The sequence below is a fragment of the Lissotriton vulgaris genome, chromosome 5, assembly GCF_964263255.1.
Source record: "Lissotriton vulgaris chromosome 5, aLisVul1.2, whole genome shotgun sequence".
NCBI classification, from domain to species: Eukaryota; Metazoa; Chordata; class Amphibia; order Caudata; family Salamandridae; genus Lissotriton; species Lissotriton vulgaris.
The window spans coordinates 90,026,675-90,039,019 of NC_141693.1; the positions used below are offsets into that span (position 1 = coordinate 90,026,675).

Consider the following 12,345-nt stretch of genomic DNA (forward strand, 5'->3'; position numbering starts at 1 on the left):
AAGAGATGATTACTGACAGCAGCAAATGACTTTACCACTGTGAATTTCTACATCATGAATGTGGGAAATCTGCAGTAGTAAATCCCATTCAAGGGGTAGGAAGAGGGTGGTCTCAGAAGTGTAGGAAGACCCACAAACATGTATATTTGTGGAATAGATCCTCTTCTGGGATGAGCAGGGGAATAGATAAATCACTCCTTTTCTGGGGATGTTGGGGAAGCTTCTCTCCATGCGGTAAATTGTTTTTCCATGGAGAACAAAAATGTGCACTTGTGCAGGAGAGTCCATTTTCACCTCCAGCCTGTTGTGTAATTACATGCAGAATTCTGCATAGGGGGGCTAGACATCAAGGGACCTGTCACATCACATTCCCAGTAGTGTACTCTGTTTTTATGCAGATAATAACTGAAACATTGGATTGAAATACCTGCAAAAATAGGCCTCATGCAAAAGGGAAATTTGGTCATAACCATTGGTTTCTAACTGAATTTTACTTTATTAACCCTGGCAGGAATCCCTGGCATGTGTAACTCCATTTTCGTGTGTGATGAGCTACCATGAACCCTACCCAAGGGATGAGACAGTTGATGTTCCAAGACATAGGTAGCTTTGGAAGTATCTTAATAGTGAATACCCAGAAACATGGTGGTTTGTTGGCATTTACAAATTCCTTCAATTCCCCTTGATCCAGTCAAGAGCAGCTGTAAATTCCCAAATTCCTTTCTAGGCTGGGAAGCGGTATGGGTCACCCCCAGAAGTAGTGTAGTTGTGGGAGAAGTTTCATCATAAGAGATCAAAAACATGAGTTTGTAGAGGGAATGGCATCTTACCGGTGCAGATACAGAACTCTGCACAGCAGGAATAGGACCCAGCTAGAAATGTCACAAGACCTTCCCAGAGACGTGCATGGAAACATGCAACTTAAGGTTCTGTAAATTACGAATTCGTTCGTGCTCAGCCTCCATTTTGTGATCGCCGCCATTTTATGTTGCCCTCACTCAGGCAGCTCGGCGAACGCAATGTTTTTGTCGTTTCTGTCTTTGCGTGTCAGGTGGTTTCCTTGATTATGTTTACTAACGAGTGTCAGGGTTTGGCCGAGTACACTAATTCCTGTCCGAGCTGATTAATCCCCGTCCGGACTACATGTTGGTTCACACCATTGTTTCCTTTAAGTTATCTTATCTGCTGTCCTTCGCTACATGTCTCATGCATTCTCCTGTTTCATGACTGTCCTTCTACAACACGCAGCTGTGTTTTCTCTACTTGTAAATCGAATTGTGTGGATTCATTTGTAATTTACTTAAGGGGTCGAGTGACAAACGGAACCGGGAACTTGAGTTGCCTTAGTCTTAAAACATTGTCTATAACGTTTGCCTATAGTTCACGCTCTTGTGTGATTGCATTTTTGCATTGTATTGTATCGTATATAAACCTGTGCGCCACAGAGTTAAGTGGCAGTCTCTTTTGAACCTCGTTGTACCGACGACTTCTAAGACCACTGTACTAGCTGCAGCTAATAAATACCATCCTCTACGCCAGACGAAGAGTCCGTGTCTCTGTTTTGACAAGGCAGGTGAATCCCGGGGATTTCAAGCGTACCCTGTGCCGCCGGGCCTTAAGGCTGCGGTTCTCCAACCTGGCGAACCTTCCCATGCAGATTCTTGAGAATATTTGTGAATTCCAGATACTAGTAAATCTACTCTTGCGCGTAGACTGTACATAAGTTTACTATTTGCTTTGTGACTCAGGCGCAGTGTGTTTTTGTCACCACTCTTCAGCTAATCTTTGATGTTTTCATCTTCCAACTGGCATTGCTCTGCAAAAAGCTGGAAGGCAATCAATAAAACTTAGAGATCTTCTATTTGTTAGATCAATCAAGGACTGATTGCAATTTTTGAATTCAGGATATATTTATATAATTATTCTCATGTTTGTGTTTAACCAGCTCTGACCACATAATCGTTTACAGGTGGTTTGAAAAAGATGTAAAGATAAAGAAATTCAAAAAGCAATAACAGAATTTACAAATATTTATTATGGGATTAGTATTTTAAAAATATGAATTTATGTAACATAATGTCAAGAATTGTTTGTAATAATTTCGCAGAATGCACATATGGCTTTATATATCTTTTACAATTATTAATAAAATAAAATCATACATGGTTTTATCAGCAATAAAATCCAACACCGCTGAAAGAAGAAGAACTGCAGTGAATAGGAGAGTAATAAAATGCTACATGAAAGGCAAAATGACAAGACAGAATAAAAAAGAGAAATTACCAATGTATGGCCAGAAGTGCAAACGCAGAAGTTAGATTGCCACACCCATGTAATCTATATATATATATAAAAACAAAAGTATGTCTGTTTGTCCTTTATGCATTACTACACCATTCATCCGATCACCATGAAACTTTGGGAAGTTGTTGAGTACACTCCCGCGAAGATTTCTGGCAAAAAAAAAAATTTAAATAAAAAAAATTGTTAAAAGTTGTTGAGTACACTCCCGCAAAGGTTTCTGGCGACAAAAAAAACCAAGCATTTACAATGCAACGGTCTCGCCTTTGCCAAAGTTAGAGCTATTGGCATTGTTAATGACAACATTTTTATTTATGTGTTGGTTTTGAAAACAGACAAATAAATGGCATTGTCATTTACAAAGTCAATAGCTTAATCTCTCGCAAATGCGAGACCTATTGCATTTGCAACCACACACACACACAGAGCCACACACACACAGAGCCCCCCCACACAGAGCCCCCCACACACACAGAGCCTCCCCACACACAGAGCCCCCCCACACACACAGAGCCGCTCCACACACACAGAGCCCCCCACACACACAGAGCCCCCCCCACACACACACAGCCCCCCCACACACACACAAAGAGCCCCCCCCACACACACAGAGAGCCCCCCACACACACAGAGCTCCCCCACACACACAGAGCCCCCCACACACATAGCCCCCCACACACAGAGCCCCCCACACACAGAGCCCCCCACACACAGAGCCCCCCCCACACTCACACACTGTTTATCTGTGATTCAGTTCGTACCATCCTAAAATCCGCAAATAGTGACACCACTGTCAAGGGAGGAGGTCTGAAGAGGCAGGTAGGTACACGACTGGTCAAAGCCCGGGATTTGAAGGGGGACTAACAACCATAAGGTTTGTCAGGACTGAGGTACAGAAAGAGGCAGAGAGCACAAGGGGGAGGGGGCAGGTCGGAAGGTGCACCCTTTCCTGCCCGGAAGGCAATCTCGCTCCCAGCTCACCTGCTCGGGGGTATCCTTCTCGCTCACGGTGGCCAGCGGAGTCCCAGGAGACGTCATGTTTGCGGTGGACCCTGAGCGGGTCTCCGGTGCAGGGGTTGCAATACGGGCCCTGATTCAGTCCCTCATGGCTGTGCTGCCTCCCTCTCACCGCGGCCATCACTGCCGGCCTCTGCGCGCCGCTCCCACAGGTGTCCACGCGCTCGACCTCCACCGCCGGCGCGCGACCAGGCTCATGCACTGCACCTCAGCTCGAGCACACGCTCCTGTTGGTACTACGCCCACCTCCCAGCTTCCCCAACATGGCACGGACAGTGGGCGGGCGGAGGGAGGAGGCACGGACAGTGGGTGGGTGGGAGGGAGGAGACACGGACAGTGGGCGGGCGGGAGGGAGAAGGAAGGGACAAAGGGAGGGCGGGGGATAAACAAGGCCACGGACAGTGGGCGGGCAGGAGGGAGGAGGCAGGGACAATGGGCGGGCGCGAGGGAGGAGGCACGGACAGTGGGCGGGCGGGAGGGAGAAGGCACGGACAACTGGAGGGAGGGCGGGGGATAAACAAGGCACAACAACTGGAAGGGGAGGATAGAGAACATGGACAACAGGGAGGAGGCGGGAACAAATGGATCACTGACAACGGGAGGAGGGCGGGAGGATGGAAAACGCAGACAATGAGGGGTGTAACTCATCGGCGAGAGGGAGGGTGTGGGGGGTGGGACAGAAACACCCACGAATCGCGTTGTGACGGGGGAAAGAGTGATTGACAACCATCTCTTCCAATGGCTAGCCTCCATTAATGGAGCTAGCCAATGGAAGAGAGAGGCGGGTTAAAGCCCTCTACTGAAGCTCAAAAGATTTCGCCTGCACGAACACTGCTGCGTAGTGGACGCCAGGCAAAACCTAAAAAAAAAGAACAATGTGTAAAATATCGCCCCCCAGGGCCCTCATAATCTTTCCAATACTGAACGTTTACAGTTTACGGTGCGACTCGCTTTTGCAATGACCATCAACAAAGCACAAGGACAATCGCTGCAAGTGTGTGGACTACATTTGGATAATCCGTGCTTCTCACATGGACAACTGTATGTGGCCAGCTCACGCGTCGGAAAACATTCTGATTTATTCGTGTACGCACCAGACGGAAAAACAAAAAATACTGTGTATCCACAAGCACTTGAATAAATAAACAGAATTAACGTTTACAGTTTCCGGTGCGACTCGCTTTTGCAATGACCATCAACAAAGCACAAGGACAATCGCTGCAAGTGTGTGGACTACATTTGGAGAATCCGTGCTTCTCACATGGACAACTGTATGTGGCCAGCTCACGCGTCGGAAATCCTTCTCATTTATTCGTGTACGCACCAGATGGAAAAACAAAAAATACTGTGTATCCACAAGCACTCGAATACATAAACAGAATTAAAACAACACTTTAAAATGTTTTCCATATTAAAATGAATAAGTTTCAATAAAAATGACACAATCTAAATTGAATGTTATCATAACAAGTTTCCTTGAATTTCCTTTCTTCTGAGATCGCAGCAATGCGCGACGGGTAAGCTAGTAGGTCTATGTAATGCTGATAGCACAATGAAAGATGGCACCCCAAAACAACTGCTGGTGAATTCTCTAAAGACTCAAATGTGAGAAGAGGCCTGCTATCCGCTGAAGATTCCCCAAACAGGAAACCATCCTTTTTCCTGCTAAGCAACACCAGCTTCATGGAACATGGGCTCCTTTTAAAAAAAAGTTTCCCATGGGAATGCTAATAGGGATCACTTTGGACTGTTTGTTCAAGGTCACCATCACTGTGTTTGATGTTGAATCACACGGATGCAAATAGCGAGCTGCCTCATGCATATTCTTTAGGAAGGTTGTTCTGCAACAGCATTAACCTGCACCAACTTTGATATCCAGAAACACGTGTCTATAGATTGACAGCCCTAATCTGCACCAACTTTGGTGGAATAGGCCAGTGAAATTTGAAGTAAGCATGTACCATGAACTGCATTGACCAGAATGCTAAGGGGTGAACTGCGCTGGGAGGTGAACAGTGTGCTGCCACCCTTTCCTGTTTAAAAAGGCTCCCTAGAGCCATTGAGTTGGCGAGCTTGTGGGATGCACCTGTGTGCCTGTGAGAGGTACTGAGACCTGAAAAATTGAGGCAGCCTGCTCAGCAACCTCAAATAAAATTCATTTTTATCTGTACTGATGACGGATGATATCCAGAAACACGTGTCTATAGATTAACAGCCCTAATCTGCACCAACTTTGGTGGAATACTCCAGTGAAATTTGAAGTAAGCATGTGCCATGAACTGCATTGCCCAGAATGCTAAGGGGCAAACTGTGCTGGGAGGTGAAGCAGTGTGGTCCCACCCCTTCATGTCCTCAGTGATGTCACTGACTATTTCATGAATAATGCAAGATGTGAGGTCATAAACAGTGCATTGCCGGGGTGTAAGCTATAGTTAGGTCAGATGACTATAACTGCTGAATTTCAAAGTTTTTCTATGAGTGAAATCTCGACCTAACTATAATTACTCTGTCACCTTTGTTTTTTCAGTGAATTTTAAAGGTTTTTTAAATTACTATTTCCTAACTATAACGTCCTTGCAACCTTTCAGTGAATTTCTAAGTTTCTTAAAATTCTGTTTCCTAACTATAACGCCCCTGTAACCTTTGTTTTTTTCAGTTAATTTCTTGAGTTTTTTAATGTTATTTCCTAACTATAACGTTGCACCCGGTTTTCTCAGATCCACCCTATTTCCAAAACACTGTTTTTTTTTTAAATACCCCCCTTTTTTCAAATTTGCGAATACTTCGCAAATTCACAAAACAAAAGCAGACATTCAATAGACACCAGCACATTAAATTTCACATCTATATTAGTGACTCTATGCATTTGACTGGGTGCCTGAGTGTCTGAATGGATCAGTTAAGTGAGTGGGTGTGTGAGTAGGTCTGTTAGTAAGTGTATGGGTCTCTGAGTGGGTCTGTGACTGGGAGTGTGTCTGAGTGAGTATGTGAGTGGGTGCATGAGTGTCTGAATGGGTCTTTGAATTAATGTGTGAGTGTGTGAGTGGGTCTGTAAGTGAGCATGTGAGTGTCTGAGTAGGTCTGTTAGTGGATACATGAGTCTCTGAGTAGGTGGGTGAATGGGTGCACCAGTCTCTGAATGGCTCAGTGAGTGGGTACATAAGTCTCTGAGTGGTTGTTTGAATGGGTGTGTGAGTCTCTAAGTGGGTCTTTGAGTTGGTGCATGAGTCTATGAATGGGTTTGTGAGTGCATGCATCAGTGTCTGATTGGGTCTTTGACTGGGTGCGTGAGTGTCTTAGTGTTTCTCTGAGTGAGTGCATGGGTCTTTGAGGGGGTCTGTGACTGGGTGCATGAGTCTATGAGAGGGTCTGTGAGTGGGTGCATGAGTCTCTGAGTGGGTGTATGACTGGGTGCATGAATCTCTGAGAGGGAATGTGAGTGAGAACGTGAGTTTCTGAATGGGTGTGCAAGAGGGTACATGAGTCTCTAAGTGGGTCTATGAGTGGGTGTGTGAGTCTCTGAGTGGGTCTGTGAGAGGGTCATGAGTCTCTGAGTGGGTCTGTGCATGGGTGCATGTGTTTCTGAGTTGGTCTGTGACTGGATGCATGAGTCTCTGAGCTGGTCTGTGAGTGGGTGAGTGGGTCTGTGAGTGAGTAACTGAGTAGGTCTATGAGTAGGTGCATGAATCTTTGAATGGGTCAGTGAGTTGGTGTGTGAGTCTATTCAGGAGGTGTGTGTGTGGGTACATGAGTCTTTGAGTGGGTCTGTGAGTGGGGGAATGAGTCTCTGAGTGGGTCTGTGAGTGGGTAACTGAGTAGGTCTATGAGTAGGTGCATGAATCTCTGAATGGGTCTGTGAGTGGGTGCGTGAGTCTCCGAGGAGGTGTGTGTATGGGTACATGAGTCTTTGAGTGGGTCTGTGAGCAGGTACATGAGTCTCTGAGTGGGTCTGTGAGTGAGTGCGTAAGTCTCTGAGTAGGTGTGTGAGTGTGTGCATTATGTTCTGAGTAAGTGCGTAAATGGTTGCATGAGTGTCTGAGTGGGTCTGTGAGTGGGTGCATGAGTCTTTGAGTGGGTGTGTGAGTAGGTGCAAAAGTCTCTGAGTTGGTCTCTGAATGGGTCTGTGAGGGGGTGTAAGAGAGTGTGACAGCATCTGTGAGTAAATGCTGACCATCTCAATGCATTCGCAAATATGTTTTGTCCAAAAGAAAAGTTTTTGGATGTGTTTTACTCATAAGAAGTCCCTCAAACACCCCTATATTCCAGCCATTTTGTCAAGGTACCCTGACCCCTTCTATTGCTTAGAATAATTATTTAGAGCCCTCAAGAATGTGTCCCGCTACATAAAATGGTGGGCCCATCTTTCTGCTCAATCACCGCATTCCTGTTGGTGGGTGCATTCGCGATTCATCACAAAATAGTCTTAAATTATTTGCACCTTCAGCAATGCAAACTTGTTTTTCTTTAAATATCTCAAAAAATACTGAACAGATTTACACCAAATAACAACAAGCATTTGCAATGCAATAGGTCTCGCATTAGGAAAGTGTGAGCTATTGGTATTGTAAATGACACATTTTTTAAATATGTGTTGGCTTTGAAAATATATAAATTAATAGCATTGTTATTCACAAAGCCAATAGCTTACACTTTCCTAATGTGAGTCCTATTAGCTATGGCAATGCTTGTTGGTAGCAAGGAAGGACAGTGCTGCTGTGGTGCTGAGTGATGATGTGGTTGGGCTGAGTGATGTGGTGGTGTATTAGAGTGATGTGGTGGTGTCCCTGAGTGATGTGGTGGTGTCCCCGAGTGATGTGGTGGTGTCCCCGAGTGATGTGGTGGTGTCCCTGAGTGATGTGGTGGTGCCCCTGAGTGGTGCCCCTGAGTGATGTGGTGGTGCCCCTGAGTGATGTGGGGGTGTCCCTGAGTGATGTGGTGGTGCCCCTGAGTGATGTGATGGTGCCCCTGAGTGATGTGGTGGTGGTGCCCCTGAATGATGGGGTGGTGCCCCTGAGTGATGTGGTGGTGTCCCCGAGTGATGTGGTGGTGTTCCCGAGTGATGTGGTGGTGTTCCTGAGTGATGTGGTGATGTTCCCGAGTGATGTGGTGGGGTCCCCTAGTGATGTGGTTGTTTTCCCGAGTGATGTGGTGGTGTCTCCGAGTGATGTGGTGGTGTCCCCGAGTGATATGGTGGTGTCCCCTAGTGATGTGGTTGTTTTCCCGAGTGATGTGGTGGTGTCTCCGAGTGATGTGTTGGTGCCCCCGAGTACTGTGGTGGTGCCCTTGAGTGATGTGGTGGTGCCCCTGAGTGATGTGGTGGTGTTCCTGAGTGATGGAGGGTGGAGTTGAAGGGTGGATTTGGATGGTGGGGGGTGGAGTTGGAGGGTGGAGTTGGAGGATGGAGTTGGAGTTGGAAGGTGGAGTTGGTGTTGGAGGGTGGAATTAGAGGGTGGAGATGGAGGGTGGAGTTGGAGTTGGAGGGTGGATTTAGAGGGTGGAGTTGGAGGATGGAGTTGGAGTTGGAGGGTGGAGTTGGAGTTGGAGGGTGGAGTTGGAGGGTGGAGTTGGAGTGTGGAGTTGGAGGGTGGAGTTGGAGTTGGAGGGTGGAGTTGGAGATGGAAGGTGGAGTTGGTGTTGGAGGATGGAGTTGGAGGGTGGAGTTGGAGGGTGGAATTGGAGGGTGGAGTTGGAGTTGGAGGGTGGAGTTGGATTTGGAGGGTGGAGTTGGAGGGTGGAGTTGGAGTGTGGAGTTGGGGGTGGAGTTGGAGTTGGATGGTGGAGTTGGAGAGTGGAGTTGGAGTTTGAGGGTGGAGTTGGAGTTGGAGGGTGGAGTTGGAGTTGGAGTTGGAAGGTGGAGTGAGAGGGTGGAGTTGGAGAGTTAGAGGGTGGAGGTGGAGTTGGAGGGTGGAGTTGGAGGGTGGAGTAGGAGGGTAGAGTTGGAGTTGGAGGGTGGAGTTGGAGGGTGAGTTGGAGGGTAGAGTTGGAGTTGGAGGGTGGAGTTGGAGGGTGGAGTTGGAGGTAGAGGTGGAGTTGGGGGGTGGGGTTGGAGGTGGAGTGTGGAGTTGGAGGGTGGAGTTGGAGTTGGAGGGTGGACTTGGAGGGTGGAGTTGGAGTTGGAGGGTGGAGTTAGATTTGAAGGGTGGAGTTGGAAGTTGGACTTGGAGTTGGAGGGTGAAGTCGGAGTGTGGATTTGGAGGGTGGAGTTGGAGGGTGGAGTTAAAGGGTGGAGTTGGAGTTTGAGAGTGGAGTTGGAGGGTGGAGTTGGAGGGTGGAGTTGGAGGGTGGAGTTGCAGTTGGAGGGTGGAGGTGGAGTTGGAGGGTGGAGTTGGAGTTGGAGGGTGGAGTTGGAGTTGGAGGGTGGACTTGGAGGGTGGACTTGGAGAGTGGAGGGTGGACTTGGAGGGTGGAGGGTGGAGTTGGAGGGTGTGGGGTGGAGTTGGAGGGTGGAATGGGAGTTGGAGGGTGGAGTTGGAGGGTGGAGTTGCAGTTGGAGGGTGGAGGTGGAGGGTGGAGGTGGAGTTGGAGGGTGGAGTTGGAGTTGGAGGGTGCATTTGGAGGGTGGAGTTGGAGTTGGAGGATGGACTTGGAGGGTGGACTTGGAGTTGGAGGGTGGAGGGTGGAGTTGGAGGGTGGAGGGTGGAGTTGGAGGGTGTGGGGTGGAGTTGGAGGGTGGAGTTGGAGTTGGAGGGTGGAGTTGGAGGGTGGAGTTAGAGGGTATAGTTGGAGGGTGGAGTTGGAGGGTGGAGTTGGAGGGTGGAGGTGGAGTTGGAGTTGGAGGGTGGAGTTGGAGTTGGAGGTGGAGTTGGAGTTGGAGGGTGGAGTTGGAGTTGGAGGGTGGAGTTGGAGTTGGAGGGTGGAGATGGAGTTGGAGTGTGGAGTTGGAGTTGGAGGGTGGAGTTGGAGGGTGAAGTTGGAGTTGGAGGGTGGAGTTGGAGTTGGAGGGTGGAGTTGGAGGGGGGAGTTGGAGGGGGGAGTTGGAGTTGGAGGGCGGAGTTAGAGGGTGGAGTTGGAGGGTGGAGTTGACACCACAATGATTCTGCTGCAGGTGACAGAGCTCAGACGTGGTGCAGTACGGCTAGTGCAGTGCAGTGCAGTGAAATAAGTAAGTAATCCGTAGAGGGCAAGCTGCTTGCCTCAATAAGTGAATGTGGATGTTTGCAGACCCACTGAATTTGCTTTACTTAATTTATTTTCACGAATGGTGACAGCTGCGTGTTTCCATCAAAATGCAACTACCAGGCTGTGCACATGTGACATTTGTCTGCTTCCATGGAGTACTTAGTTGCAGTGGGGCAGTTTGCTTCTATTACAGCAGACTTACTTAGCAGCCCCCCGAGCACCATCGTGAGAGAGGGGACTGTGATTTGAGAATGTCAGCTGGGTTAAAGTGCACATAGCTTGCATTCTTGTGTGAAAATAATTGAACACTGACTTTCTGTACTTGCGTATCGGACCTGCTTAACTTGGCCTTTTTAGAAGTTTTACTTACCTGGCTATTGTTCTGGGCATGGGAGGGCTCCCCCAGCCAAAAGCATCTGCGGGTTTGCAGAGAGGCAGCTCGGAACTAGTATGAGGACACCATGATACAGTTTTGGAGCTCGGAGGCAGGAAGCAGAAAACGGAAGAAAGGAAGTGGACAGAAACTGAGGCAAGGTTCACAGCAGGACTGTTGACAAACATGCTCACTCCGTGTGTGCTGAGAGTTCAGCGTGTCACAACACAGCATTTGTGTTGGGCCTATCTAAGAAGTGAAACGCTGTGTTTATGTAGGAGCGTGGTGGCTGGGCGGAAGCAGCGACGGTGGAAAGCAACCAGGGAAATGCTGCTATTGTGTGAGAGGGCAATATTAAACAAGGAAGCGAGAGAGGAAATAGGGAGCTAGGAAGACATTTTAGGGAGGGAAGTTGTCAGGGTGGGCAGAGGAGGTGGGTGGGGCAGGGCAGAGGAAGGGGTGAGGTGAAGCTCAGCTAAGGATGTGACAGAGTGTGAAGGAAAGGGATGTAGCGCGTAAGAACATCTGATGGGGGAGCGGGGGAGGGGCAGCCTTTGAAGTCTGATGCGAGGCACAGACAAATGCTGATGGGGGAGAGGGGGAGCGGCAGCCTTTGAAGTCTGATGCGCGGCACAGACAAATGGTGAATTGTGACGTGGCTGGTTTGTGCACGCGCATAGATCACATGAACTGTGGCTATTATGCCATTTTGGCAGACTTTTCGGACCGCTTACTAGAAATCTCTACAAACGGCATTGCTTAAGCAATGCTATAGGTCGAGACCTAAAAAGGGTGCTCTATCTGGACCAAGAGCTTCCTTTCTGCCAAGTTTGGTGCAATTCTGTCCAGCGGTTCGGGCTGTAGGCATGTACAAAATATCTACAGGAACTAACATGGGGGAAAAAGCGTTTTGGGACACCCCCTTTTTCTCAGCCCCCGCTTAACAAATTACCCTGAATCTTTCAACACAGCAGATGAACTGAGCATGTACGAATTTGAAAATTTTGTGAACATTCGTCAAATGGTGCCAATGATAATGGCAAAACATAAAATGCTTTTCCTATGCAAACTAGGTCCTAACTATAACTACCTACTAGCGACCGCCAGTAGGTGATATAATATAATGTAGGAAGCTGCCTCTGTACATAGTGCACCAAAATGTGGTACACTGCTGGGGGTCCAGACGACCCTTATTGGTTTACAGAGGCACAAACAATAATCCCACATACTCTCTTTTGTGGTAGTGTTGGCAAGCAGTTTAGGCTTATCAAAGGGTAGTGCTAAGAATTGTTGAACTCGCCGAGGCAATAAATGAGACACACACTCCAAAATAAATCTGAGACCAGTTTAGAAAAAAAACACATGTTTTATATAAATTTCAACACCAAGAACTTCTGATCAAGTAAGTACTTTTCGAGTTAACAATTTTTACAGGTAAGTAAAATGTCAACTTAAATACGTCTTTACACTGTACTGCTTTCCTATAGGAAAAAGGCATATACTGCATACAGTTACCTGCAATAACTTTTCTGCGG

The 12,345-nt window shown here is 47.7% G+C and overlaps 1 protein-coding gene and 1 long non-coding RNA gene across 2 annotated transcripts in view; one reads left to right on the top strand and one right to left on the bottom strand.

Moving 5' to 3' along the window:
* The window catches only part of SLC2A6 (solute carrier family 2 member 6), a 133,421-nt gene that overhangs the window by 52,729 nt on the left and 68,347 nt on the right, over positions 1 to 12,345 (top strand). The window lies entirely within an intron of this gene.
* On the bottom strand, positions 357 to 2,526 carry LOC147710273 (uncharacterized). The gene is made up of 3 exons (XR_015295615.1): positions 2,506 to 2,526; positions 1,637 to 2,438; positions 357 to 920 (listed from the first exon to the last, which is right to left on the bottom strand). It is a non-coding gene; the product is annotated as an uncharacterized LOC147710273 (long non-coding RNA).